We start from the raw sequence: 20,351 nt of genomic DNA, 5'->3' as shown, positions 1-20,351 counted from the left end.
TCCTATCACATCAGGGCCCTACCCTTATGACCTCATTTAACCTTAATTACTTCCTTACAGGCCCCTTCTCCAAACGTAGTCACGCTGGGTGGGGTGGAGGGGATGGTTAGGGCTTCAAGATATGGGGGGACACAGACATTCTGTCTGTAACTCTCTCTTTCTGACCCCTCTGCCTCTCTCTTGTAAGGACCCCTGTGATGACTTTGGGCCCACCTGGATAATCCTGGATAAAGTCCCCATCTCAAGATCATTAACTGAACCACATCTGTAAAGTCTCTTTTGCCAGGCAAGGTCACATAGTCCCAGGTTCTGGGGACAAGGCAGTAGACATCCTTGGTCGTGATTATTCTGTCTACCACGTCCCCTGCAAGGATGGCCTTGTATCCATTCTAATGCCTTTCGTTCAAGCCTTAAATCTTACTAGCAGCAATTTATTCCCACCTGCCTCAGAGAACCATCTAGGTCCTGCAGTTGAGAATGCTGCCCCTGGCCTTCGACCTACACAAACAAGGCCAGCACTCAGTCCAGTGGCAGACAGAGAATCTTCACCAAAAAGGACCCAGGGGTGGAGGAGCAGAGGCCCCGAGCCTGGTGAAAGCCAAGGGGACACTGTGCCCTGGCGTGTCATTGTCCCCACTCTCCTGGAAGTCACAGGAGTAAAATCATGAACGATCCACCAGAAAGAGGGAGAGAACTCAGTTCTTCCTACACTTTCTCAGATCCACCTACATGGACTCTTGGGGCAGAATTCCAGACCCAATAAAGAGCTTTCAGATTAAAAAAAAAAAAGAAAAAAGGTAAATGATTTACAAGTGGAGAGGAGGAGTAGATTCCGACATAGTCCCCCTTCTCTGAGTTGGCACCCACGGGACTGACTCGCACATTCAGCAGAATCCTGGCGGCCTCCACTTGGCCGGCAAGGGCCTGGCAGCCGTGTTTGTTGACAAGGGGCTGGGCCCTGCCGGACATGTCCTGGGATGGTCTCAGCAATCCCCAGGAAAAGGAAGGAAAGGAAAATGCTGCCCAGGAGAGTGTCCCGGCAGGGTGAGTGCCCCAAGGCCCGGGGTCATGCTACCTTCTGCCATCCTTGAGGGCCACTCCATAAAAGCCAAGGGCATCCCTGAGTCTTGTCAAACTGGACTCCAGGGGTCTGAGGCCCCCCGCAAACTTAGCCACCAGACTTGGGCAGGGCCCCAGCTGTTTCTTTCCTCTGGGAGGAACAGGTCCTGTTGGGGTAGGGGCTGGAGGCTGTCTCCTGGTCGCTGCAGGCTTGTCCCCTGGGATGGATTCCAGAGCCCAGAATCCTCCGTTCAGGCCTCAGTGACCCAGCACCCGGGGAGGTTTAAAATGGCTCTCAGCTTAAGTCAGCGAGGCTGAGCGGCAGCCCTTGTACAAGCCGGGGCACTGTGGCGGCTACTCAGCTGGCACGGGGCCCCTGGCCAAGGCCAGCCGGCCACACCCTTGGACAAGCCAGGTTTTTCCTGAGTGGAATGTACCAGGTTTTTCCTGAGTGGAAGCAGGGTTCAAGTCCCATGTGCTCTGCAGGACTGAGGGGCCCCTCAGGCCATCCGGGTCCCAGAAAAAAGGTGGAGAATTCTGGCCAGCGGCCGGGGAGGGGATGGAAGAGGATGCTGAGATGCTTCCAGGCTGCTTCTCCACCCTCCTGAGTCACACGGGAACGTTTGAGACCAGGAGGCAGGTGGCCGGGGGGAGGGCGAGGGGCCTTCTCACAGCCTCTGCGAGGATCACAGTGGGGACAGGAGGAGAGGGGGCCTGGAGCCAGCAAAGGAAAGCTGGAAAGAGGCTGGAAGGAGGGTGCAGCTGCAGCCTCAGCCCAGACACCACTTCCTCTCCTCCACCCCTCCCTCCTTCCCAGGGATGTGGCCCACCAAGGGCCTCATTCTCTGGCCACACTGGCAGGTCCCACCCACTCGGACTCCCCATTCCCAGCTGATCCCAGGGCAGCCCCCTACCTGGCCTCACATCCCTCCCCCTCTCTCCCACCCCTATAGGCTGCTCCTCCTTCATTCTATTCCCAACATCTAGCACCAAGCCAGGCATGCAGTTGGTGCTTAATAAATGCCAATTTCCTCTCCTCCTTAGCATCCTGACGCAGAGTCTATCTAGTCCCCACTTTGTAAGTAGAGTCATTCACAAAATAGTAATTAAATAATCAGTAAGAGCTGGGTTGCATGCCCCTGGAAGTGGTGGCTAAGGACCAGCACTGTGGGACCAGATGTCCCACCCAACCCTGCCCCAGAGTGATGCTGGCCTGTGCATCTGTCACCTGTAGACCCACACTCCCTGGGAGGATCCCGCTATCACTCCAATCCAAAAGCTGTCTGTGGGTACTGTCCGTGTTTGCTATTTGGTGCTTCGAGCAAGCAGAGCTGTGTTTTGCCAGCTGCCGGGCTGGCAGCTCAGCCCATCCTACAGCTGGAAGCCCAAGCAGGGAGCCCAGGGGAACCCTTTGAAGTCCCTGTCTCAGCTGACAGCCCTTCCCTCTGGCCTCCCACCAGGGAATCCCACTGCCTCTGGTGTGGACAAACACCCCGGACCTCAAAGAAGAGCAGCCATCTTTCCAGAAAACATGCAGCCAGGCTTGGCCCTGCTGGAAGCCACCGCACACAGTTCTCAAGGGCTGGGACCATGGCTTTCTGCAAACTGACATGGCCTTTGGGGGGCAAAAGGACAACCAGAAGACCTCAGGGTCCTGAGCCCAGATACGGTCCTGGCCACCTCTCACATGGGCAGCACTGAGGAGAACCTGGGGAGGAAGTTTGGTGCCAGCTGCTCCCTAGCACCCGGGGACTAGAGGTCGGACAGCTGGGCTTAGTCAGAGATTCCGAGTTGGGTCCTCAGCCAGCCTAACCCGGGGGACCTTCTCCAAGTGAAAACCTCGGCCCGGGCTTGGACAGAAGTTGGCTTATGAGCTGGAATCAGCCCAGTCCACCTGGCTGGAGACATCGGTGACCCAGGCCCCACCAGCTTCTGGGGATCTATAGGAAGAACAAGTTTGGCTTTGATGCCCCTGGCCCCTGCAGGAGTGGGGTGGGCTCTTTCCTGCCAGAGCCAGGTAACCCAAAACGGGTTTTGGCACCAACGGCTGAACCTCCAATTCAGCCATCTAACAAACTTCCTTGAGCCCTGCTCTGTGCCAAGCCCAGCGGTGGGTGCTGAGATGTGGAGACAGATGCTCAGTCCCGACCCTAGAGGAATTCCTGGGCAGACAGGTAAAATGACAGCAACACAGTGTGCCCGCACAGACGGGGAGGGCCCCCGGGCCAGGCCTTGCAGGCCGGGAGCTGGGCTGGGGCAGACAGGGTCGGCAGGAAAGGGTGAGGACGCCGGAGAGAGGCCTCTACCAGGGGGCTCACTGCTCCAGCATCCCTTCCTTGCACCCACAGCATGCCAGGCCCTGGGAGGCGTGAGCGAGTGTGCCAGCCCCGCACCCTGGAGCTGCAGCCTCTGCTGTCCAGGAGGCCAGAGGCCGCAGCTGCACCTGCCCGGCCCGCGGCCAGGGGAAGTGACTCCTGCAGGCTGCATCCCGGGGGAGCACACAGGAAAGAGTTTGCAAGTTTTACAGCCACTGAAGTCAGCTCAGGCCTGGGGAGGGCTCGGGCCAAGCCGGCCGGTTCTAATTAGAAGATCGGGCTCCTTGTAGCGGCCTGTGGGGCTGGGGGTGACGCCAGGTTTGCAGAACGGCCAGCGCTGTTTTGCATGGTGTCTCCCAGCAACGGGGCCACTCTGATGGGGGGGCACCCGGGAGCGGGTGAGAGCCGCAGCCAGCCTGGCTGCACAGCCTGTGAGTGGCCAGGCCTGGACACCTGTCCTGGGCTGGAGCTGGGCTGCCCACTCTTGCTGCCCCCTCAAGGGTCTGCCCCCCTACTGGGCTGACCTTGGGAGCACAGATCCCTGTTGGGCTGAAGGAAAACTGCTCTCCCCCAGCCGAGGGCAGCGCCACCAGGACCCAAAGTGGGTGAGGCAGGCCCTAGTCCTGGGATCTACTTTACTGCCTTGGGTTGCCCTGGGGGAGCATTCTAATACCAGGCCTGGCACACACATAGTTGGTGCTCAAAAGAAAAAAAAAGACAAATACCTGGAACCCTGTATCTAGACAATGCGTAGCACACAGTAGGTGCTCAAAAAATGTAGACAGAATAATTAAATTCAGCGCTTAGAACTCTGCCTCACATACCGTAGGCGCTCAATATATGTGTGTTGAACAAATGAAGGAAGGCAGTTTTGTCTTCAGCACAGTGCAGCGAGCTGTAGAAGCAGGTGCCCCGTGTGTTCATCCCGCAGCAGCAATGCCCAAGCCTGGGCAGGATGGGCCCCAGCGAGGTTCCTGCCCCACTGCTGGGGGTGGGGGGGAGGGAGGGACACCGGCAGGCAGCTGGGCAGACAGCGTGAGTCTGGCCTTTGAGTGCTATTCCCGGCAGTTCCTCTGATTCACAGCTGTCCCAGGACAGTCATGGCTGTGTCAATAAATATTGGCGACTCTGAATGACCTCTCCGTCTCGCAGGGCTGGTCGGGCCTTCCTGCCCCTCCAGGGACCCAGTCCGGGCCATTGTTATTCTAGCTGGCGTGTAACTCCCCTTGCCAGTGACAGGGCTCGGAGAATGAATGACCCTAGTGAGCCAATACCCCAGGAAGAATTTGCTGCGCCCCAGCTTTGCATTTTCGCTTACCCAGGGCTCCCCAGACCGCCCGCGCATTCATGAACCTGGGTGCGGAGAGATGGGTGACATTGGGAGGCCCAGACTCAGAAAGAGCCAGAAAGATGCTCCACTTTGGCCCCACCTTCCCCCGCCCCTACCCTTGCCTGGGTGTCCCTCTGCCACCCTCTGTGCTCTAACAGGACAGCATAACGTCTCAGACGGGCACTACGTGCCAGGCAAAGACAAGCTGCCCTTGTTCTTTCCGTGGTTCACACTTTCCATGGTTTAGCCTGAGTGAGAGCTTGAATTCAAAGTATTTCCTCAACAGCGCCCCCTTTACGGGGCGACGGATTTTATCACGACAGGAAAGGATAGTTGTGGGCACACAGAATTTGTGTCGTCTCTTCGATTCAACTTCAAGAAATATTGATTGCACGCTTTCTATATGCCAGGAGCTCCGGGGTACTGGGGACACAGCCAAACCCAACCCAGGTTCCGTCCTGTCCTCAGAGAGCTTGTGGTCAGGAGGCAAAGCAGATCATTCAGGAAACCGCTCCCTAGAGGAGAATCAGGACTCTGTGGGCAATTTCAGGTGTTGCCGGGGGGTTACAAAGACAAGAAGGACAAGCGACCAGACACCATGTGTACTTCTTGGTTGGATCCTGGATTAAACAAAATAAGGACAGCAGCTAATTTTAGGGACTATTAGAGAATTAAATTATGGATTGCATATTATATAATATTCCTGCATCAAAGTTAAATTCTCGAGCATGAAAATGGAATTTGGGTCATGCAGGAGACTGTTCTTGATTTTGGAAGGCATATTCAGGAGTCAACTGTCATCGTGTCTGTGACTGACTTGAAACTTGAATGTGCAGGTGTCTGTCCAGGAGGCGGGCACCTGCAGGCTCAGAAGGAAATAGCTGAACAAAGCTGCTTGAAGGTACAGAGGACAGAGGGCAGCCTGGGAAAGGTGGGCACTCAGGGATTGCTGCATGGAGAACAGGTTGGGGGCTAGGATGTCTTAGGAGGCTGTGGCAGTTATTACTCAGCAGGCGATGATGGCAGGACAAGGATGGTGGCGGTGGGTGTGGAGAGAATCAGGACATATTTGGGAGGTGGAATTCACAGGGCTGGGTGCTGGCTTGTATGTGGGGAGAGAGAGTGTGGAAGAGTCGAGAGAACTCCTGGTTTCTGGTATGAGATCCAGGAGAATGGAGGTGTCACTGTGAGAAGCAGAGAGCCAGGCAGAAGCAGATTCTGAGTGGTCACGCTGGGCTTAAGGCTTGGGGGACATCTCTGTTAGAGTCCCAGGAATTTGAAAGTGTCTTTGCCCAAATAACCATGAAACCAGACCTCAGGCGTGGACTATGGGATGCCGTGTTCTTTGGCAATGCCAGCCAGGCATGCTGGACACTACAGAGGTGGGGCCTGATAAGGACAGACAGAGGGACATCAAGAACCGCCACTGTGTGGCTGCCCATCCCACATTGGTTTTCCCAGGTCCCTCTGCACCTGCCGGGAGGATGGACAGGACTGGGATCATGACATCCTTCATCTCTGCAGGGCCCTCGACGGGAGCCAGGACTCCAAGATGCACCAAGAGGCCACCCATCTCCGGTCACGGGTCGGAAAGGGTCTGATTTCCCAGAACTCGGCGGAAACCAGGCCACACACTTCAGCCTAGGTTTTCTAGGTTCCCACGTGTCTTGTTAATTTATCATTAGGGCAATGCCAGGTGGCTTGGTCAGGTGGGAGTGGGCAGGGCCAACCTCAGGAACGCTGAATACCTGGTCCTTTTCCAGGTGCCTGGAGGCGAAACCCTTTCTTCCACTGGTCATTCAGTACAGGGTTATCAAGCACCTACAATATTCCAGGCACCGTTCTAGATGCTGGCGATGCAACAGTAAACAAAAGTCAATCTAGGGTAATAATAATTTATTATTGTGGTAAATAATTATTACATAATGTATAATATGACATGATATGATATATGATATAGTATATATAATAATGTGTAAGTGTATGGTCATCCCTACCATGTACCGAGCACTCAGTAGACACCAGGCACTAGTGCTTAGTGCCCTATGTTCCCTGTAACCTTCACAACCTCTCATGTGTAGTATTATTATCCCCATTTGATAGATGGGACAATCAGGGCTCAGAGAAGCTAGGTCCCAGCTGGCCCTTTGGCGAGTGCGAGTTAGGGAGTTCGAGGCCCATCCTGGTTCAGGTCCAGCTCTGCCCTCTGAAGTCCAGCCTGACCCCTCCATGTCTCTATGTCTTGCAGATCCTGGGCTCCTCCTCATGCCGGGATCTGACCCCAGGATCCCCGCTTCAGTGCTGGCTCAGCCTACCTTTCTCAGCAGCTAGCCCGCCCAGAGGGATGGCTGGAGAAGAGGACCCAGGGACCAGTTCAGGTAGGTGCTGGTGGCATAGAGTGGCCAAACATTGCAAGGGATGTACATAGACTAAAAAGTAATTTGTTGTTTATCTGAAATTCAAATCTAACTGTGAGTCCTATTTTTACTTTCTAAATCTGGTTCCCTTAGGGGTAGGGGTACAGAACAGTGTGGGCGTTCCCAGCAGGAGGGGGCATGGGAAGGGGGTTTGAATGAAACACCCCAGGAAGGTTCACCTTTGGGCCTTATATATGAAGTCTGAGAAGCTCACTCAGCCACCTGCTGCTCCTACCAGGCCTCCAGGGCCAGTCCTGCCATGATGTCAGGCAGGACACACTGCACCCATCATCTTACCGGGTGGATTGGTCCTGCCGAAAGGGAGGGCCTTTTAGCTTCTGCCTGGTGGGGTGGGGCTCCTGGAGGACTTTGAACCTGCTGCCTGGCTTGTCCTGCTAGAATGATGCTCACACAGATTCTCAGACATCTGAGAACCTTTCCTTCCTTCCCCCTAGAAGTTTAGGGTGACCTTCCTCTCTCCTGATGGTTTTCACTCAACCAACATTTGCTCATGAGCTTTATTAGCACAACAGCAACACGTGAGCTGGGCTCGGAGCTCATTATTGACAACAGTCACTGTGACAGTTCTTTCCCATCTAGCCCTGCACATGCTGTTACCAACCCACCCCCCTCACCCTGCCCCCAATTCCAGCCATGCTCTCGAGCTTCCGGGACCCGGTCCTTCCGCCTAGAACACTCTTTCTCTCCAAAAGAAAGAAAGAAATGAGTTGGATGACCAGCACCCAGCCCCGTGCCAGCAGGGACAGGATGATTTCTTGAATGTTGTTTGAATGAATGAATGACTCCATGCAAATGACCTGGTGCCCAGTAGTTTGCCTGCTGGGCTGGACTCACTCTGAGTGTCCCCCTCAAGTTCACCCCTAACTGCCAACCCCAAGAGGCCACCTAGGCCCACATCCTGCCCTGATCAGTCCAGGTTAACCTGGCATTTCTGGGCCATCTCCCAAGATGGGTGAGCACTGGACCTGCCCAAACCAGAAGGCTCCCACCTAGGATTCTCAGATGGCTCACCTGTGCCCAGGACACAAACTGTGTGCGCCATGTAGCCCCACGGATGCCCACCCAAGTGTCTTGATGGGCAGGCAGAATGTACCCTCCACGCCACAATTGCAAGAACGAATCCCCACCTCAGCTCAGACACATGTCTCCTTCCACAGGGCTCCAGCTGCAGGGCTGTCGGCTGAGCTAACGTGTGGAACACTGTCTCTGGCTAAGAATTGTCATATCTGTGCTCACATTCCATGCAGTGCTGGTAAATGCTTAACAACTGGCTCTCTGGGGAGAAATGTACCCACAAACACATGTACATAAGTTTAGTACAAATCTTACTACAAATAAATGCTTGATTACTTTCCAACTCAGCAAAAGAAATAGCTTATGTCATTGAAGAGCAAGTCAGCAGTTCTGACAAGAAGGTTGATTGATATTTCTATTTATATCAATGAGTAGGGAAAAGGAAACAAGAAAGATGTTTATTAGAACTTCACTTTTTTTGCTGAATTGGATAGCATTGTTTGAAAATGGGAAGACTATTTCCTTAATTTTTTTTGTGCTATTCACAATGTCATGACTAGAGGCATGATTCACTTTCAAGTTTGATCTTTATTAACACTTTCTCCATCACTGTCTTAAATCTAGAAAGTCAATACAACAACAAAGCCAGCCCTGACTAATAGTGTTTGCCAGTTTCCATGGTGTAAATTCCTCCACCATGGCTGATTTCAAACTGCTGACGTGGAGTTACTGTCTGTGACTTCAAGCTACCATCGCTGAATGTGGAGTTGAGAAGAGATGCACGGCAGCCATCCCTATACAGTGTTCCCACCACGCAGACGCAATAGACACCAGCAGCCTTAGGAGCGTAGAGAATGGTAAGACGTACTAAAATAATTAGGAAGTGTTGAGTTTTGAGTATTTATTAGTTTTGTTTTTAATATAATTTATTTAATTGTAAGTTTATAGAACTTAATTGTTAATGATGGCTGTGTTTAACAAGTGGCTCACAAAATTCCTGAAACTGGAACATTTGGCTCTCGTGAACCAGTGCAAGCCAGCTCCAACATTCCAGTGGACTCACACTTCATTCCCCTACAACTCTATAGGATGGGTTTTACTATCCCTGTTTCACAAATCAGGAAGCTGAAGGTCAGAGGCCACACGGCAAGGGCTTGTGCCAGCAGAGTCTGATGTCAAGATGATGACAGACCCGCAGCCTCGTGAGTTGGGCTGAGGTGAGCACAGACTGACCTACAAGTGTGTTTTGGGATTTATGTTTGTGTCAGTCTGGTGACTGGTGACACATCTCTCAGTCTGGTGTGGCCTCCAGACATTGCAGTCCTGGGTGTAGAATCCACTAGAACAAAGTTACAACAGGAGGCCTTCAAAAGAAGATAACGTGCTGGCAGACAGCCCCTGGACCAGGACACTACCATAACACAAGGCCCCTTTTATTTCTGTAAAAAGGGGCCGGAACTCCATAACCCAAATGCTAAACTCTCCAGCCAAAAGGAGCTAAAAGGTGCGGGGCTAGGCCTCAGAGTTTCTGAACCTCAGCACTAATGACATTTGAGGCTGGGTACGTCTCTGTGGAATTGAAGGGGGCTATATTGGTCCTGTGCATTGGAGGGGGCTTTAACAGCATCCCTGGCCTCTACCCACTAGATGCCAGTAGCACCTCTCCCCACCGCAAGTTATGACAACCAGAAAACATCTCCAGACATTGCCAAACGTCCCTGGGGCAGGGCTGGGGGAGGGAGGACTCGCCCCACATTGAGAATCATCCGGCTTGGGGAAGGAGGGGGAGGGAGAAGCCCAGCTCGGAGCAGACACATTGAGGGCACAGAGTGATGAATGGGCTGCGTGTGCCCTGAGCCCCAGAGTTGGCCTTGGATGCTGGCTGAGCAATAAGAAGGCTCAGCAAGTGTGGGAGGGCCCAGGGAAGCCTCAGAGCCAGCAAAACACACTCTGACGGATCTGCCGGCCTTGAGACTCAAGGTCTGGGCCTCTTCCAGAATGGCAGCCATAGGGGTTTGTGCAAGGGTGAGGCCTGGAACTGCAGGCCTCTTTCAGACTGGAATCCATTCCCTCACTCACTACATCTCTCGGTCATGAAGAACTTTGTTGTCTGCCATGTGCCTGACACTGCCAGGAGCTGGGAAGACACAGGTGAGAGAGGTGAAAGCCGGCCCCTTTCCTTGCTGCAACGAAAGCTCCGAGAGGGCAAGAATGTTGGTTTCTGCAGAGCCCACAGTAGGTGCTTAGTACCTACCTGTGGGATGGAGGCACGGGAGACAGAGTTTTCAGCCTGGCTTAGGATGGGGAGACAGATACACAAATGGATGGTTACATGGGGCCACAGAAGGCTCTGTGGACACCTGGGCTGAGTCCCAGAGGACTGGCAGGAGCCAGCCAGCTCAGAGCGCCAGGCAGAAGGCTCAGCAAGTAAGAAGACAGGAAGCCGAGGGAGAGCACTGCGGGATGATGTATTGGTTTCCTACAGCCACTGTAACAGACGACCACAAATTTAGTGGCTCAAAACAATATAACTTTCATCTCTTACAATTCTGGAGGTCAGAAGGCTAAAACCAATCTCACTGAGTGTTATGGACTGAATTGTGTGTCCCCTACCAGAAAAAAATTCCATATGTCCAAGCCCTTACGCTCAATGTCACTGCATTTGGAGATGGGCCTTTAAGGAGGTAATTAAGGTTAAATGAGTCGGAGTGTGGAGCCCTAATCTAATAGGACTGGTGTCCTTATAAGAAAACGAAGAGACATCAGAGAGCCCTCTCTCCACACGCAGAGAAAAAGTCACGTGAGCACACAGCGAGAAGAAGGCCGTTTGCAAGCAGGAAGAGAGCCTTTACCAGAACCCAAATTTTCTAGCAGCTTGATTGTGGACTTGCAGCTTCCAGAACTGTGAGAAAATAAGTTTCTGTTGTCTAAACCATCCAGACTGTGGTGTTTCGCTATGGCAGGCCAAGTAGACTAACACACTGGGCTAACGTCAAGGTGTCCACAGGCCCATGTTCCTTCTGGAGGCTCCAGGGGAGGGTCCATTGCCTTGCCTTTTCCAGCTTCTACAGGCCGCCTGCATTCCTTGGCTCTGGCCCCTTCCTCAATTCATTCTTCCTCAGTTGACTCTGGCATCTGCTCCCATTGTAACATCTCCTTCTCTGACTCTAATAAGGATCCTTGAGATTACCTGGGGCCCACAGATAATCCAGGATAATCCCCCCATCTCAAGGTCCTTAATTCTAGTTGCTTCCACAAAATCCTTTTTGCCATGTAGTCACAGGTTCTGGGGACTGGGACGTGGACATCTTTGGAGGACCATCAACACTGAGTTCAGCCAAAGAGGAGCCTGTGTGTGAGTGTGGGTGTGTGTTGGGGACTAGGGGGGACATGAGGATGCAGAAAGAATCTGGGGTCAAGACCTTGTGCACCAGGCCTAGTTTTAAAAAACCAACTTGACTGGTTCCTCCTGAGGACATTCAAGCCATACCCAGCAGGGTAGAGCAGCAGCTATAACCCCTGTGGGGTTGTCTTTCACTTAATAGCGCCAAGAATCCAATTCCTACTAGCCTACGGGAAAACAAACCTATTAGCTTTTATCTGAAAACTTCACGGATGGGCCAGCTGCAGCTTAGGTACACGGAGATCCTGGAGTTGAAATCATGTCGTCAGGTCTCCACCTTTCTCTACATTTCTAAGATAAAGTCTTTGCTGGGACTAGAGTATGAGGGTCATCTGAAACCCACATCTTGTCACCCACCCAGCTCAGCGGCCCTTAGAAAGGAAATCTGCTGCCTAGGAACTCTGGCAGCAAAGTGCCTGCGAGGGTTCTGATTGGCTGGCTTGGGTCATGTGCTTATTCCCAACTCAATCGCTGCAATCAGAGAGGCAGGTGGGTACCCTGATTGGCAGGTTCTGAGTCATGGGCCCACCCATGAGGAGAAGAGGGCGGGGCCTTGGAAATATTGGGACAGTCCCTCCTGGGATAGAGGGGCGCTGCTCCCAGGAGAGGGAGGGGTGCTGGGCCTGAGTGCCTGCTACTTGGGGTGGCCAGGTTGAGGACCCTCCCAGCTTTAGTTCCACAGTTACCCCTCCAGTGCACCCCCCCAGTCTCCGAGGAAACTGAGTGACCTTTCTGTCCCTGAAGTCGGAAGAGTCCCACTGTAGCACAGAGCGTGGTTCAAGCCCTTCCAGCTCCCCTCCAGGCCGCCGCCTTCTCCTGGGCAAGCAGCCATCTTGTGGGTTCAGCTCTCAATTCTAGAGCGCCTTGGTGTCCGGGGGCCCCCTTGTACTGTTAACAACCATGTTAAAAGTACGATCTCAGCCTTAAGTAAACATCTAATGGATTAAAGAGAATGATGCTAAAAAGGTTCAGTTAAATTCCAACGCACCCGGCCTAGACGGAAGGCCAGGTCTGCAGAGGATCACTCTCTTCCCTCGCAGGGCGCAGGGCCTAAGACCTGAGAGGCCACGACTCCACGTCTGGGCTGGGGGTGAGAGACAGGATGACAGAGATTCCCACTGAAAACAAAGCGCATATTCTGCACCCAGTGGGTGCTTAGCAGGTGCTTTTTGGATGGATTTAGGCTTTTAGAGAATGGAACCAAAATAGTTCTTCCCATCATCAAAAAATACAAACATGACTTTATCCTGTACCACGTCCCCTTGGGGCTTGGGAAGAGCATCTGCTCTAGGGAAATACTCTCAAGTGCCTTCCCTGTGGCCTGTACTGTGCAGGGCGCTGGAGGGCAGTGCAGGCGGCAGTTCCTGGGCACCCTCGTCCACCCTCCCACTCCTGCCCTGGTCCCCAGCCCAGCCTCCCCACCCTGTCCTCACCCTGACCCAGCAAGCAGGGCTTGGCCAGCCTGACCTGTTTTGCCTTCTAAGTGGAAACAGGCTGCTGCAAAGGAGAGTCAGCTCAGGGCAGCACCAGGGGCTCTTGATTCATTCAGCTCAAACACAGCTGTGGTTATCAGAAAACTGCTGAGAGGCTGGGGTGGGGGGGCAGGCAGGAGGAAGAGGGGAATGGGGGAGGGATGTTGGGCGAATAGAGAAGTTCTGAATCACAGGATCTTATTCACGGGGGCAGATGTGGCCACAGGATGGGATGGGGCAGGGGTGGGAGAGGGAGCCCTATGCAGAGGGCAGGCTGCGCAGAAACAGGGCTTCCTCATCCCCCCTCCCGCACTCACCCTCCCCAGAGACCATGGCATTTCCTAGGAAGAGGGAAGGCAGCACTGGAGACAGTCCCAGGCCTGGGAGGGGTGAGCTGGCCGGGTCTGTGGGGGTAAATGAGTCAACAGCCCTGTAGAGACACCTGAATCCTGCTAGAAGGTTCCCAGGGGGCCAGGGCGGTGGCCTTGGCAGAGCCCTGGGGCAAATGTCCCCACCTGAGCAGGGCGAGGCAGGGCAGGGCTCAGCAGGCCCTGGCCCCACCAAACCTCCAGGGCCAAATCCGCTGTTGATTGGCCAACCCATGGAACCAAGATGGAAAACCCCTCACCCGTGGCCAACAAGTGCTGAAACCACTTGAAAAGGGAAAGTCTCCCACTGGTTAGACTGCAGACTTTGGAAAGGTCAGGATTAATTAGCAAAGTGGTTGCTTAGAGGTCTGCAGAAAGGCGTGGATGAGGCAGGACCAGAGCCTGGAGGCTGGGGTGGAGAAGATGGGCCTGGGGGCAGCTGGTCAACGAGCTTGTTCCCAAGGGGCAGCCCCCACGTTGAGGGCGATGGGCTCGCCCTGACCCAAGATTCTGAGCAGAGAGCAGCTGTCACCCCAGGAGCCTGGGCCCGAGGCCCAAACTCCTCCCACAGCCGCAGGAAACTTCCAGGGAACTGGGACCTCTGAGCCCAGAGAGGACACCTCCAAAGTTCCATGGGATTTTTCTTCCCCAGTCAACGAAGGATCTATTTATAGATGTGGAAATACTCATGGAGAAAGGACTGGAAGGAAATACACAAAATGTTCACGTTTGTTTTCTTCTTTTCCTTATTGGCATTGTTTTACAAAAAAACAAATATGACTCTCAAGATAAGAGAAAAGATATTTTTAAGGTATAATTAATCTTGATATAAATATTCATACTTGTTATAGAAAAGTGGAAAGGAGAAATTAGAAATCACCCATAGTGCTGTGAACCATTAACATTCCTCTGTCTTCTTTCGCTGTTTCCCCTGTGCAGACGTTTTGCACGCAGGGTTGTTTTTGTTTAACATAGTTATAATCCTTTCACATTATTATGAAACTTTTCTCTGTGACCACAAAGTCCTCATAACCATCTTTTAAAATGTCTCTCTAATATTTATGCATAGATAATACCATTAATCATTTAGCCATTCTTCCATTTTAGCACGTATAGGTAGTTTCCAATTCTTCACTATTATAAATAACCCTGTTGTGAACATCTTCAAATAGAAAAGTCTTTCATTTTTTGAGAATATTGTTTTCAGTCAAATTCTCAAATTTCCAGATGTGAGATTGCAGTGTGAAAAGTTGCCACACACAAAGTCACAGAGGCAACTGGAACCCAAGTTAGTCTCACTCCAAAGTCTCCATCCTTAATCCTGACAAATGGTATTAAAAGAAAAGCAGGAGTGAGGCTTTGCTGGGGCCAGGGCAGGAGGGGGGTCTCTCCTGCTTCCACGTGTCCTCTCCCCACCCACGCACAGCTTTCCTCACTAGCAGTGGCATCGGCTGTGAGCGCAGCCCTGGCCACGTTGGACAGGAGGGTGAAGAGAATCAAAAGACTCCGCGGTGTGGTTGGGGAGCTAAGAGCTGCGTGAACAAGGAGCTTGGACCACAGAGGGAGAAACCTCTTGTACATAGGGTGGGAAGGCTTGTCAGAGGTGAAGTGTAAGCTGCATCTTTAAAGAAGGGCAGGGTTCCCACTGACAGAGCTGAGGAAGGCAGAGGCCCAGGGCTGCATGCGCCCTGGGGCCCTGGGTTGGCAGTTAGGGCCCATGTGGAGGAACCCAGGAGGTGAAAAAGTAATGAGACGCCAGGCTGATGGTGGAGCGAGTCAGTTCCCCGTGGGCACATGCTTAACTCGTCCCCTAGTACATCTTGGACATGAGACAAGGCCCTGCCCCGTTCTTCAGGGTCTTGGAGCATTTCAGAAGTTTCCTCACTTGCTGTCCATCCCAGCCCCTGGTCTCACCCACTTCCAGCCTCCAGGTCCATCTCCCACCTCACCCTTCCCAAGCCTCTCTCAGCCACTGCCTCCCTCCACTTCCCTCCAGGTTCCCGTTTTTCTGTGGAGACCACAGCATCCTGTCCCGACCCAGGGAAGGCAGCCACGTACTTGGAGGGCAGGGCGGAGGGCAAGTGACTTCCTGTCCCAACCAGACTTTGGGGGGGTTACTGTCTCCTCGCTGGCCCCGCCCCAGAACAGAGAGGCAGCCGGCCCTGCGGGAGCAGAGCCCCAGCATCACCCACTCTCACACCCACTCTCACACTCACCACACGCTTACACTCACTCATGTCTTACCCTCCTCCCTTCACACTCCCTCACACACATCCCACACGCTCCCTCCCTCCCCAGGGGCTCAGAACACCTTGTCCTCACTGCCCCATGCCGACAAGCAGCAGCAGGAGAAAGTCCTGGTCAGCCAGGAGAAGCTGGAGGGCAAAGGGCCACGGCCCTCTCTGGAGGGGTAGCCACTGCCCAGAGTCAAAAGTGAGGGCCCTGGGTGTCGTGGCCCAGGGGCCTATAGCTCCTGCCTCAGTTCCCGCTCCACCCCACCCCACCCCACCCCTGCCCAGAGACAGGGTAACATGCCGCTTAAGGACACAGACTGAGAGGAATGATCTAAGTGCAAATATCATTTCTGCCACCTGTTAGCTCTTAGGAGACTGGACTCTGAGCCTCAGTTTCCCTTTCTATAGGTGTAGCGACTCTTTCACAGGAGGGTTGTGCGATCAAATGACGTAATGCATGCTAAGTACTATGCAAGTCACACAGATAGTCAATGCTTCATAAATAGAAGAGCTTAAATATAATTAGAACACTCAGACGTCTAGCTCCCAGGATGCTTCTGGGGCCCCAGTGGCTGAGGGGCATGCAGCTGCTCTCTGCCCCCCCAGACATTGAAGCCCAAACCCAGTGCGCCAGAGCCCTGCTCAGCTTCCTGCCAGTCACAGACACGCCCAGACAGGGCATCGCAGCCGCTAAAAGCAGACACTCATCCCCAAACTGGGGCAGCTCCGCCCTCCTGTCCTGGGCCCCTAACAGCCTCGGTCAATAATGTTTACAACCGTTTGTCTAACTCCCCTCTGCTCTCTTTCTCTTCGCTCTAATTACTCTGGGGCTTTGCCTCTCTCCACCTCTCTGGGGTGCCCGCTCCCCCCTCCCCCCTTTCCAGCCTTGGAGCCCCTTTCTGCTCCATCTTTCCCACTAAGCTCACCGGCCTCCCCCATTCTCTCCGCCCACATCTCACCCCAGTCCCACCTCAACACTTCACACCCATCCCCTCCTCCCCCTCCTCTCCCTCCACACCTGAGGCCTGTTCCCATGAACCCCACCCACTCCTTCGCCCATCACATCCCCTTCACCCCCTCACCGGTCCGTCCATCCATCCATCCATCCACGCTATCCAATTAGACCAAGCAAGCGTCCCTGGAACGCAGTTAAAATTTCAGCCAGAGAGGGCCCTTTCCTTGGAGCAGTCTCTCTGCAGACAAGGGCTGCGGTGGGGAAGGGGGTGACTCCAATGAGAGCCTCAGGAGACCAGAAGGGGGCGTGAGCAGAGTGAACTGGGCACGAGGAGCCACACCTGTGTCCACCCTGCCAGGGGACCAGAATGGCTGCCCATGTCCCTCTCTTGGGGCCAGGAGGTCATCTGAGAGGTGTGGGGGTGGGCAGACTAGGCTGAGGCCCCCCGCCTGTCCTGGAATAGCACTCCTGCCACGCTTGGGGTGATGCCCACACATGCCCAGCCACCTCTGCAGAGCCTTGAGCCAGTCCCAGGCTGACCTGGCCCATGGAAGCTGGAGGACCCCACCCTCCCCCTCGGCAGTCTCCCCGGCCTTTCTGCGGGGTGCAGGCGGAGGCCAGGGCAGCAGGGCGGGGGCAGCTCCACCTGGCTTGCTGCTCAGGGCACCCTCACACTGGAGCGGGCACTTGAAATTCATCTTGACCGGCACCTTGTTTGGAGCTGCTTCTTAGGAATTCGGTGCCACCAGGTGAGAAAGACAAACGCAGTTCTCTCTGCTTTGCACTCTGTACAGACATGGGAGCCAGGTTGGGGGCCAGACAGACCTGGGTTTGGGGCCCAGCAATGCCTCTTCTTAGCTATGTGACCCAGGCAAGTTCCCTAACCTCTCTGGGTGTCAGCCTCCTCATCTGTACAATGCTGATTATCAGAAGATTTACCTCTAGGCTTCTGAAAATTACGAGCTCGTGCTCGCAAAGCCAGACACAGTGGGCACTGAAATGATCTTGTAGGAAAGTAGTAGCAGTAGCTGCTGTTGTCGACGGGGTTTTTCAACTCTACTTGCAACTAAGTTGGCAGTGTAGGAGCCAACGTGTCCCAGGCGGGGTGTCCCAGGCGCCCAGGTGTGCCCTTAGGCAGTTGGTGGGGGGCGGGCGGGGAGAAGGCGGGAAGCCTGGAGCCCTAAGCCAGGACTGAATGGTGGGATCTGAGCTCTAGGCCTGACAGAGGCGTTCCTCTTCTTTGCAGGCTGGAGCCCACCCACCCCCCAGACCCAGAGACAGAAGGGAGGAGGGGACCATACGGAGTTTGGTTCAGCTCCACTGGGCGGCCTCCTTGGCTCTGTCAGCCTTGCTGCTCTGCGAGGGTCTTGTCACTGGATCAAGGATGGTGGCAACTCAGCTGGTTTCCAGGACTTGCAAGGGAGATAACACCCAACTTCAGCTTGGGACAATTCTGCTTCTTCCACTTCCTGGAGAAGCGTTTCCTACCTCCCTTCATCCACTTCTTCTCTGAGAAGTCTCAGGTGGGAAACAGGTAGGTGGATAAAAATCTCAGTACAGGCCGAAGCAGGGACAGGTTGACGTGAGTGATAGAACAATCCTTCTAGTTCCATCTTTTCTTCCTGCCTGAGCCTTTGCCTGGCAGAATTAGATATGGAAAATGCCCCCTGCCCACCCACCCCCACTGCAGCCCACGGCGTTTTATTAACATCTTGAGATATAATTTACTTACAATAAGATGCACCCCCTTAAAAAGTGTACAACTCAGTGAGTTTTGACAGATGTAGACGCCTCTGAAACCAGCACCACAATCAAGAGGCAAACACCAAATCTATTGTATTGGCTTCCTACGGGTGACCCGTTTGTATTCTTCATGACATTTTTATTGGCAGGTGGCAGGAACTCAACTCACAGTATCTAGACAAAGAAGGGGGATTATTGATTTGCACAACTGGGATGTTTGGGAATATAACAGCTTCAAGGATGGCTGCATTCAGGAGTTCAAATGACGCCATGAGTGTCCTTTCTCTCTCTCTCTCCCAAACAAATTCTCTCCCTGCAGCTGGCAAGATGGTTGCTAGCAGCCCCAGATGAAATCCTATCTTTTTAGCGATGCCAAAAGAAAGAAACAGTCTTCTCTGACAGCCCTTAATGATAGGACATCTCTGGGTCACGTGCCCATCCTTGGATGGGGCAGAATCAGCACCAGTGATGTGCTGTGAGGGCTGACTGTGCACTTTTAGTGACGTCATGTTTGTAGCTTGAAATTGGCCATAGTGAGAGTGTTTATACCATGGAAATTAGCAAACACTACAAATCAGGGCTCCGCCCGCCCAGAGCCGGCTGTTAAACACTGATGCACACCACTGAGTCAGCCCTACCTAAACCAATGAAACAGTTTCTCCTGAGGAAAGATACATTCTATTACCCAAAAAGGGGAAGTAGAGGCTGGCCAGGCAGATATAACAAAGGAACTCGACTCTGTTGAATGCAAATCTGCCTAGAGATCTCAGAAAGGAATCTTCCAGGGTTTCCTCCCACCCTGAATCCCCAAGAGGACACTGACCAGGCCAAGGTTGAACCCACTGCTGAGACAGTCCAGCCAGTATGCAGTCTTCCAGGAGAAGGGCCCAGCCTCTGCCCCTCCCACAGTCCTCCCTTCTCCGACCGCCAGTCACATTCTACGGAAAATTAAGGAACTTCCTGAGCCCGCCGCTTTCTGCAAAGCCATTCCAGCAACCTAGACCCATGATTTTCAGCTTGTTCAGCTATTTTACAACAACCCTTTCAAAGCAGCCCAGAAATGGGGGCTGTGGCTTGATTTGAGGTTAAACAAATAAGTGCCATTTATCCACCAACACTCTAGGAATGAAAGATTTCTTCAGGCAAATTCCCAAGCTGTGTGCTCCAGAAAAACTGCTGCCCCAAATTGCTGGGTTCCAGTCCAGTGTTCTCCATTTCCGAAGCTATCTGGGCTGCTTTCGGCTGTGCTCTGCACGGAGCACCAGGACTGATGCTGGAGTTGGCGGCCAGACGCACCGCCTCTTGGCTGTGTCAGCCTCCCACTCAGCGCCCACAGGACCCTAGGAGCTCCTGGGGTATTTCTTGGCCTGCTGGGAAATGGCTCCTCTCCATCCTAGGAGGCCTGGGCCAGACTGCTGGCTGCTTGAGGCAGATTACTTTTCTTCCCATGTTTTGAGAGCAGGCAAGAATGAGAAAGAAAAAAAAAAAACACATTCTCAAACAAATAAAACTCCGCTCCACCAGCCAGGAAAGCTGAGCTTCTCAGCTGGTGGGGTGCAGGAGCAACTCAACAGAGAAGTCTTCCATTCTTCTCTAAGAGACATTGGTCTTTGTGCCCAAGCTGGAAGTCTGGATCAAGAGTTTTTAGATCTCCCTACTCCTGGGAGTACCCCGTGGCAGAAGCCATAGGCTCACCAAATATGCCATTGGCTCCCCTGCATTTCCCAGCTGTGCCATGTGACTAGTTTTGGCCAATGAAAATGAGCAGAAGTGATGCGTGTCCTTGCCAGGCTGAGGCAAGACAAAGCCCATGTCTCATTCTCTAGTCTCTCTTTCTCCCAGACTCTTCAACTATGGAGGCTATGTGTTCTGTACGGTGCAGCTAGAAGATGGAGCTTCTGTCCACCTGGGTCCCCAAGTTAGTCTGTGGAGCAGAACTGCCTGCCAACCTGCTGGGACATAGAGTGTGAGCAAGAAGTCAACTTTTGTTGTGTTCAGCCACTGAGCTCCAGGGGTTGTT

The 20,351-nt window shown here is 53.4% G+C and overlaps 1 long non-coding RNA gene across 3 annotated transcripts; it reads left to right on the top strand.

Moving 5' to 3' along the window:
* Window positions 1-883: 883 nt before the first annotated feature.
* On the top strand, window positions 884-17,953 carry LOC139045373 (uncharacterized). Of its 3 annotated transcripts, none has more exons than XR_011503658.1 (4): window positions 884-1,044; window positions 2,520-6,589; window positions 6,953-9,013; window positions 17,835-17,953. It is a non-coding gene; the product is annotated as an uncharacterized lncRNA (long non-coding RNA). The 3 variants fall into 3 exon arrangements; XR_011503657.1 differs by lacking the exon at window positions 17,835-17,953 and having other exon boundaries at window positions 6,953-7,082; window positions 8,300-16,563; XR_011503656.1 differs by lacking the exon at window positions 17,835-17,953 and having other exon boundaries at window positions 6,953-16,563.
* Window positions 17,954-20,351: the final 2,398 nt, after the last annotated feature.

Source organism: Equus asinus, chromosome 5 (assembly GCF_041296235.1).
Source record: "Equus asinus isolate D_3611 breed Donkey chromosome 5, EquAss-T2T_v2, whole genome shotgun sequence".
In the NCBI taxonomy this organism is placed as follows: domain Eukaryota; kingdom Metazoa; phylum Chordata; class Mammalia; order Perissodactyla; family Equidae; genus Equus; species Equus asinus.
The sequence above is the reverse complement of the archived record's forward strand: the minus strand, read 5'-3'. Positions and strand labels throughout refer to the sequence as shown.